Source organism: Thalassophryne amazonica, chromosome 11 (assembly GCF_902500255.1).
Source record: "Thalassophryne amazonica chromosome 11, fThaAma1.1, whole genome shotgun sequence".
Classification (NCBI taxonomy): Eukaryota; Metazoa; Chordata; class Actinopteri; order Batrachoidiformes; family Batrachoididae; genus Thalassophryne; species Thalassophryne amazonica.
Window position 1 is genome coordinate 80863015 of NC_047113.1, and position 10069 is coordinate 80873083.

The 10069-nt window shown below is 40.5% G+C and overlaps 1 long non-coding RNA gene across 1 annotated transcript; it reads right to left on the reverse strand.

The window, feature by feature from the left end:
* Positions 1–1205: 1205 nt before the first annotated feature.
* Positions 1206–9787, reverse strand: LOC117520940. Its single transcript, XR_004563823.1, has 3 exons — positions 9539–9787; positions 6226–6370; positions 1206–1596 (listed from the first exon to the last, which is right to left on the reverse strand). It is a non-coding gene; the product is annotated as an uncharacterized LOC117520940 (long non-coding RNA).
* Between the last annotated feature and the right edge of the window lie 282 nt (positions 9788–10069).

The window sequence follows — 10069 nt, forward strand, 5'->3', positions numbered from 1 at the left end:
CAGCTTGAAGCAGAAATAAAATCCTGACGGATGTCTGAGTGATGTCACGCTGGAGGTCAGGCGGCGGTCAGGCGGATTCAGCGTAGCGTTGGTTCTAATGTGTGACAGTAAAGATGATCTAATCCCAATCTGCTTTCACATGTGGATCCTCTTTTTGCTGCTTCCGACCTGCTGCTGCACGGCTCAGTTTCAGATCCACTTTTTCTGATGCAAACAAACTGGTGAACGAAGCCTCCAGCGGGATGTTTTGAAACACAACCTGCTTACTCACACACAGCTGTTTTATTTTGCTGCTGTTGCTGCAAACACTTCACCTGCTGATGTTTGGCCAGAGGCCATCTGCACAAATAATACATATGAAGAACGCGCTGCATCCTTCAGCCATCCAATCTGTGAGCACCGTGTGTAGTGCACAGCCTGAAGTGTGTTGGAGGTGTTTAGCACCATGCTGCCGTTTACATGGTGCATAATCTGAGCACAAAGTGCGGCGCACAGTGCAGAGCACCTGGATTTACTCATTTGATGATTCCTGTGCGTGTTGTGGGCAAAACAAGAAACAAACCAGTCAGATTATCATCTGCCATTTCTGTGCCAGCATCTGGTGCATCACGACTCGCACTCACACGCAGCAGGCGTGAGGAAAGGCTCCCGCTCACAGTGAGCCTGAGCTCCCTGAGGTGATGCTGCCTGATTCTGCAAACACTCATGGGGCGTGTGGTTCCGTTTTTCTTCACCTTCAGGAACTGACATCGATGCCACTCAATATCTTGCAGCAGGTGGCGCTGCTGTTCATCCTTGGTTAGGATCTGATTGTAATCCTGGATAAGTGCAACTCCTTACTCAGAAAAAATCATTGACAGCAGCAACGTTATCCAGGACCTGGATATTCAGGAAGTCCATGTTGACATTGAATGCCTCAAAGATGCTCCTGAGGCAGATGGAACAAAATCTGCCACTAATGAACGCATGTAATCAAACAAACAGTGGCTTGTTTTTTTAATGGGAGTCATAAAAATCTCCTTCACCCACATCTGCGATGGCGTCTGACATTATGACTTAAAAAAATCTAGCTGAATAACATAGAGGCTTCCAGAGTGAGTGAAGTCTCATCATGGTGGACTTCTGAACTCTGACTTCTCAGAACTTCTGAAGACATTTTCAGGACATCTCAGGAGATCTCTTCAGACATGTCATGACAGGTTGTGATGGAACGGACACCTCGCTATGAAGATAAAGGCGCACGTCCTCAGGGATCAGGTCACGTTGGCTGGACCTGAGCCTCGGCTCATGGCAGCAGAACACAGGCTGAAGTCTCCATTAATATGGATGTCCACCAGGCGCCTTGTTCTGTGCTTTCAGACCGCTCTTTGTGCACTGCTATGGTACCCTGGCTGCCAGCGAATTGCATTACCATCATGGCAGCCGGCGATCATGCCAAGGTCATTAATAAACATCCTCAGATGGCTCCTAATCACTGTGAACAGTCGGCTCCTACAGTATGGACGCTGTCGAGATGAGTTGATGCTGCTTGCATCTCTGTTTGCTTCACAGCTTAAAGTTCAAACAACAACTTCACCGACGACAGAGACACAGCATCTGCACAGAGTAGCCAACGATGCCCACCTGAACGCTGAGGACAAACATTCACAAACCACCCTCAAAATCCAGCCACCACAAAAACTTTAAATCTGAACCGCAAAAACTTTAAACATGAATTGTAAAAACTTTAAACCTGAACTCGAAAACTTTAAACCTGAACCGCAAAAACTTTAAACCTGAACCGCAAATCTTTACACCTGAACAGCAAAAACTCTACACCTGATCCGCAAAAACTTTAAACCTGAACCGCAAAAACTTTAAACTTCAAATGCAAAAACTCTGAACCTGAACCGCAAAAACTTTAAACCTGAACTGCAAAAACTTTAAACCTGAGCTGCAAAAACTTTAAACATGAACCGCAAAAACTTTAAACCTGAACTGCAAAAACTTTAAACCTGAATCGCAAAAACTCTAAACCTGAACCGCAAAAACTTTAAACTTGAACCGCAAAAACTCTAAAAATGAACCGCGAAAACTTTAAACCTGAACTGCAAGAACTTTAAACATGAACTGCAAAAACTTTAAACCTGAACTGCAAGAACTTTAAACATGAACTGCAAAAACTTTAAACCTGAACTGCAAAAATTTTAAATCTGAACTGCAAAAACTTTAAACCTGAACCGCAAAAGCTGTAAACCTGAACTGCAAAAAACTTTAAACTTGAACTGCAAAAACTTTAAACCTGAACCGCAAAAGCTGTAAACCTGAACTGCAAAAACTTTAAACATGAACTGTAAAAACTCTAAACCTGACCGCAAAAACTTTAAACTTGAACTGCAAAAACTTTAAACCTGAGCTGCAAAAACTTTAAACATGAACTGCAAAAACTTTAAACCTGAATCGCAAAAACTCTAAACCTGAACCGCAAAAACTTTAAACTTGACCGCAAAAACTCTAAAAATGAACCGCAAAAACTTTAAACCTGAACTGCAAAAACTTTAAATCTGAACCGCAAAAACTCTAAACCTGACCCGCAAAAACTTTAAACTTAAACTGCAAAAACTTTAAACCTGAATTGCAAAAACTCTAAACCTGAACCGCAAAAACTTTAAACCTGAACTGCAAAACTTTAAATATTAACTGCAAAAACTTTAAACCTGAGCTGCAAAAACTTTAAACATGAACTGCAAAAACTTTAAACCTGAACTGCAAGAACTTTAAACATGAACTGCAAAAACTTTAAACCTGAACTGCAAAAATTTTAAATCTGAACTGCAAAAACTTTAAACCTGAACCGCAAAAGCTGTAAACCTGAACTGCAAAAAACTTTAAACTTGAACTGCAAAAACTTTAAACCTGAACCGCAAAAGCTGTAAACCTGAACTGCAAAAACTTTAAACATGAACTGTAAAAACTCTAAACCTGACCGCAAAAACTTTAAACTTGAACTGCAAAAACTTTAAACCTGAGCTGCAAAAACTTTAAACATGAACTGCAAAAACTTTAAACCTGAATCGCAAAAACTCTAAACCTGAACCGCAAAAACTTTAAACTTGACCGCAAAAACTCTAAAAATGAACCGCAAAAACTTTAAACCTGAACTGCAAAAACTTTAAATCTGAACCGCAAAAACTCTAAACCTGACCCGCAAAAACTTTAAACTTAAACTGCAAAAACTTTAAACCTGAATTGCAAAAACTCTAAACCTGAACCGCAAAAACTTTAAACCTGAACTGCAAAACTTTAAATATTAACTGCAAAAACTTTAAACCTGAGCTGCAAAAACTTTAAACATGAACTGCAAAAACTTTAAACCTGAACTGCAAAAACTTTAAACCTGAACCGCAAAAACTTTACATCTGAACCGCAAAAACTCTATCCCTGAACCGCAAAAACTTTAAACCTGAACCGCAAAACTTTAAACTTCAAATGCAAAAACTCTGAACCTGAATGGCAAAAACTTTAAACTTGAACCGTAAAAACTTTAAACCTGAACCGCAAAAACTTTAAACTTGAACCGCAAAACTTTAAACCTGATTCGCAAAAACTCTAAACCTGAACCGCAAAAACTTTAAACTTGAACCGCAAAAACTCTAAACCTGAACCGCAAAAACTTTAAACCTGAACTGCAAAAACTTTAAACATGAACTGCAAAAACTTTAAACCTGAACTGCAAAAACTTTAAACCTGAATGTTTATCCAACGCTCAACATTTTACGGTACAGGATACTCTCATCTCCATGACAATGCTTTGATGGTTTTGTCTTTGGAAACTTCTGCCCCCAAAATATGAACTAATACACATTTAATAACATTAACAATCACAACCTCAGTTTGCAGAGATCTTTTAAATACAGACCCACAGCTCAAAATAATTTTATTATCATATATATTCAAAGCCAAGTGGCCTCTGTGTGTGTGTATAACTTCAATCACAGAGAAACCGGGGAGAGCTGACATTTGCTGTTTGGTAAGTTTATGTATTTTGGGTCAAGGATGAACACTGTGAAAGTGGAAAAAATATTTTTGGGGAAATTACGGATATTAAGTAACAACAGTGAACAATGGACGATGATAATTACATTCTGGAGACACGTCATTCCAGCACGGGGCGATAAATCATCTGTACATTAAAAGCTAAGTGACCTCACGTGGACAACAGCTACATGTGGCTTCTCCAAGAGTAAAGGTCACTTGCTGATGTTTGTTAAAATTGATGCAACTTCAAAACAAGGACTCAGATAAAACATTAGTAACACAGAATATTGTCTGTCATCAAGTGCTATAAAACAGTAACAAAGAAAATATCTCACCACTGCCAGTTTTAAAACATGACATCAACTAAATGGGCCAAATAATGAATACAATTATTCACATCATTTTAATTTTCTGTACTTTCACTTAAAATCATTATGAAACTTTGCTTAATTTATTACCACCCATGAAAAATGTCAGCTACCTAGTTTATAAACATGACCCAATCTAGAGCCCGTGGATCCCCACGGACAACATGCTAGTTAATATTAAGCATCTAAATCAGAACTTTTCCAGTAAATTTTTGAAAGAAAGTCAGAAGAAGAGCAAAGAATACCATGTTTTCACTAGTATGTTGGGGTTTTTTTTTTGTTGTTTTTTTCTGAGTTACATATGCTCCAGTCTAACTTATATGCCAAAAAATGATACTTTTATTATTATTATTATTATTATTACTATTATTATTATCTTTTTAATAATAAAATATTAAAAATAGAAAGTCCCTTCGGCTGCTCTCTTGTTTTGCACTCAGGGTCCCACAGCAAATCCGAGGTGGATCTGCATGTTGAATTGGCACAGGTTTACTGGCACAGGTTATACCAGATGCCCTTCCTGACACAGCTCCACATTACATAGAGAAATGTGGCAGGGGCGGGATTTGAACCAGAAACCTTCTGCACTGAAAGTAAGTACATTAACCACTTGACCACCACCTCCAATAAAAAATATTAAGAATCTACTATATTCACGATTTTAGAGTATCCCAGAAGCCTTTGCGCGCTGGGGAGCGAGGCTTGATAATGGCTCAGCTTAATGCCCAAAAAATGCATGAAAACAGAATAGTTTTGTGAAAGCATTGCTTCTTAATTATCACAAACAAATGTCAGCATGTTTTTTTATTACATTTTCTTTCCAGTCTTGCCTTGAATTTCATGCATTCTCATAGTTTATTATAATCTGTCATTCCCATCATACTTCAGAATACACTAAGTGGCGCTGTTACTGATGCAAATGTCTTTTACTGCCACCTGGTGTTGTGACAGATAGATAAATTTTATTGACAACTTCGTAACATAATCAGAAAACAATTAAAAGTTACACCTGTTTTCATCACACTGCAGAGTCACTTCATAACTATTAGGAAAAAAAAAAAAGATGAAGTGTTAACCTTCTAAAATAAGGGCTCAGTGTGTCTGTTATAGCTGCTACTTCACAATGCTTTGAAAGCTTTCTTTTGGAAGCTAATACGCTGTCTCAGTATCCTGATGCAGTTTCCCGGGTCAGTGACTCACGATTACGACACGCTTTCTTCACCGTCTGAAGGATGGGTACTTTGCTAGTAATAACTATTTATGTTGAGATTTCCCAGGAATCCACACACAAAACAAAGTAAACTCCAATAACTAAAGAATAAATGCCAATAATAAATGTGCACAACAGTGCACAAAGATCCCACTTTAAGGAGCTGATGATACGGAACAAAAGGTGGGAATTATGCTCCAGAAAATCGATCGGCAATCAATAGAAACAGTGTGGTGGTGTGCTTTATGTTGGTGGCAAGCAGCCTGACTTCATCAGCAGAGCCACAGTGAACAAAGCAGTGAGGGAAGCTTCCAAGAGTTCAGCTATGACTCTGAAGGTGTTACAAGCTTCTGTGGCTGTGACTGAAGAAACTGGGCAACCTTTGGCTGCTGCGTCATGGTGGATCCACAAGATTAAAGTTCAGTTTGCCAGAAGGCGAATCAGAGTCTTGAGCCTAGATCACCTTGGTTTTTTGTTTTAGTTTTTTTTAATTGCGTGTAACTGAAACCTGTAAACATCAAAACAAAAGTTTGAGGGCAAAAAGTCATTTTCAGATCCCACATTTGTGTGAATTTGTCTTTAGGAAAATAAACAAACATTGGGTTGGCAGATGTGGGCGGAGACTGTCACCTTTTGTGGGTTTGAGGTCCGTCAGTAAATCTTTGTGGTGCCTCCCTGCGGTATTCATCCTCCATTCAAGTGTTATTGAACGTGAGCAGCAATAAGACACAAAGATTGATCTCCGCCTCCGCGCTCGTCACTCGGCATCCGTCTTCTGTGGAGAAATATTAACCGCTATCAGATGTCATAATATCCGAGTCTGACTCCAGAAAATCCATCGCATCGATCAGGAGGCTGAGTGGCTGATGCAGCTGTCACTCCGTTTGATTGATGGACCTGTCGGCCGCTGGCGGTAAAGGTTAAGGTGGGCAGTGCCATAGGAAGTGAGACTCCCCGTGTTCACCCATCGATCGGCAGTCTTCTGTCATCGTTTACAGTTTCTGCAGATTTTTAAATATCAGCCATCATTTAGTGCAGAAAAATGGAGACAGAGTGGGACTGATGAGCTGATTTTGAACACAGGGAGAACACACAAACTCCACACAGAAAGGACCAGGTGGGAAGAGAACCCATGACCTTCATGCTCGGAGTCAGCGGTGCTAACCACAACGCCCGATTCTGTGTCATTTTCACTAAATCATTCCTCAAATGATCAAAGATGTCCTCAGATATCTTGTTTCATCTGAATAATGGTTCTAAACCCACAAAATGATGTTCCCAGTGAAGTTTCTAGTTTCACCTTAGAAGCAGCTCTTATAGACAAATTTCCTTTCAGGCAAGTCAGTGATTAATTGACCAAATCAGTGATCAATCTGGAGACTTTCCAAATCAATGATCAATCTGGAGATTTTCCAACAGTAAAGTTCTTATTTATAAAACAAACACCTTAAATTTACACCTGAAGCACCCAGTAGATGTGGGCGTGGCCCTGACGTCATCAGGTACAAAGCATGCAGGTCACTGTAGGAAATCTCTTTTATTTCATTTGTCTGGTCACAGTTCATCAGTCTTCAAAGTAAAATCATTCTTAAATATTAACGTGTGACTTTTCTGAGTCGTAGTAATTTTATACTGTGTACAATAATTATCATATATTTGAATAGTTCATATTTATCTCTTTGCATGAAGTACAAGAAACATTTATAAATAAATACCCAGAATGCTAAATGTTACATTTATTCTCCTCTCATTATGATCGGTATGCTGTCGGATGTTGCATTTGTAATTTATTGCAAACATAACGGATTCTGAGGCTGGGATGACGGCGTTCCCCGGAGGAACCTGGAGACAAAGAGGAATTAGCAGAGAGACGGATTAGTGGAGAAGAAAAAAGTCAAACAGAGAAGCTTTTCACAACCCAAAATCATTCACACTGCTGAGAACGTTCTCACGATCACAGTTGGAATAGTCAACAAACCAATAACGGAACCTGGATCTGTTCAACGGCTCCTTAAATCACAAAACTGGTCCAAAGTCCAAACCAGCTGCAGGTTCTTTTTGACAAGTCACATCCACCAAACCACTGTGGGTCCACCCCCACCTCCCAAAGTAATCATCCATCTGCTGCAACCAGGTGACACGTGGGCGTGTCCTTGACCTTCTCCAGCTACTGGAGGTCTTCAACACATGTCTACCTGAGACATGCTGCTGTGGAGTTTATGGAAAAGGAAGCACTAACTCAGGTGGAGTCCATCATCTCTCTATATGTGCACAGAGGCGGCAGGCCAGAGACAGACAGGAGACATGCAGACCAGAGATGGACTGGAGACAGACTGGAGATGGACCACACACAGACTGCAGACGGACTGGAGACGGACCAGAGACTGACCAAAGATGGAACACAGACGGGCCGCAGATGGAGCAGAGACAGACCAGAGACGGACTGCAGACAGATTGGAGATGGACCAGAGACGGACTGGAGACGGACTGGAGACGGACTAGAGATGGAGCCGAGATGGACTGCAGACGGATTGGAGATGGACCAGAGACGGCCCGCAGACATCATGGATGGAGATCCAACCTTATGACATTCCGAGCTGGAGACCACACAGCAGTTTCTGTGAACATGATGTATCCAGCAACATTATAGTCACTACTGACATTTTTGTTTTTTATTACATGAGAATTTGATTATTTCCATCAAATTTAATTGAATAGAAATTTGTGGGCCTCAGCTCATTGGTGCTCATTTTACTCACTAATGTAGGACCCTAACCCTAGCCCGTCTATTTTTAATTTTTCTCTTTTTTTATCGGAAAGTAAAAATGTTCCAGCTTCAACATTGACCATTTTGTCTTGTGTTCAAGTCAATTTCAGATCAGTAAACTTTTCCTGTCCATCCTGCGGACAAATGGGACAAAATATTTAATGGCTTTAAATCAGACATTAACTTGGAACAACCAGAAAAAAAACTGGGTTTAAAATGGACGAAAACTGACAAAATAATCGATTGCTTGTTAAAAACTAGCTGATTTAGATTTTAGACTACTTGTCAAAAAAAAAAGTTTTTTCTCTCATTTATGAATTTTTTTCCACTAAATGATAACAAATAAATAAATGTGAGCTTAAATGATTGAATTGTAATTTTTTATTTGCAGCCTGAAAAGGAAAAAATATGAGTTACTGTTTGTGACACCAGAGAATTTGTAAATCACTAAAACCAGTTTGATAACATTGTGGACGATGTCCAAATAGCGGCGTTGAGTTTGCTCCCGCTGGGCGCCGTTCCTACATTAGAGGTGTTGCATGCGTCAGGATGGCAGTGAGTAATTTTGGAAATTGTCAACGTCGGTATCGTGATAATTTCTCCATCCAACGCGGAAGCTAAAGATGGCTCGATGTGTCTTCTGTGTTCAAAGTGAAAGCTGCAATTAGAGAACAAACCTGCCGTGATTCATCTGCTTCTATTTCCAGCTGCCACTCGCACCTCCGACGACGAGCCGCTCAGTAAAAACCCGGGTCAGGGTTTCCCAGACTGTCTTTCCGTAATAAAGTCTAATTTAACCAGAAGACTGTGGCGAGCAGACTTAGCATAATGGGCACCCTGAGATTAGCTGGTCCTGTACTAATGACAGCGCTGTTAGCTAACAATAAGTGATGGTTCACGGCTGACGAGCGATGCTAATGGAGAGCAGGCTAATTGTAGCCGCCTGGTCACGGCTGTGAGGGATGTCTCTGGCAGGAAAATGAACTTTATTCTTAAATTACAGAACCCTCTGTGGCGGGCGCGCCTGTCCTATTATGTGCTAATTAGCAGGCACTCGGGACGCTTTAGCTAACGAGCTCTGGATCATTTTGAGCCTCCACATGGCTGCAGAGATCCATGTACAGTTGGAATATGAGCATATGGCTCCGCTTACATAAAACAGATGCACACACTCACGATCTTGTGCATCCGCTCGGGCTCCCAGCATGCACCAGCTTAGCAGCCACTGTGCTAATTGGCTTGATGTGGTTCTGAAAATAGTATTGGTACAATCCCCCAGTCTGCCTTCAGAAAAGATCATGCCCTTTCAATTCCGAGTCCCAGCAGGCTGTCAATAGGAAGTGGCTTCAAATAAAAAGCGAGCGTTAGAGGTGCGTTTTGCTTTATTGTTGCTGAAAAATAGGTGTTAGCGTTTACACATCCTCCTGGTTCACGGCGTGTCTCAGCTGTGGATCTGGCTGCACATTTGGTTCATAGATGTTTTTGTTGAGTTCCCTTTGAAAGGTTTTGGATTTTTGTTGAAGCCTGGAGTCTTGGTGCATTGTGGGTATTTTTAATTCATTTTTATTAACTGTCAGTGAGAGTCGCTCTGGCAGAATTATGTGTTTGTTTCTCGGATTCTATTTTGTGATCATTTTTGTCATTTTTAAAATGATGAAAACTAGCGTGGCACTCTGAGGCCAAATGCCTCTGCCGGCGGTTTAATTA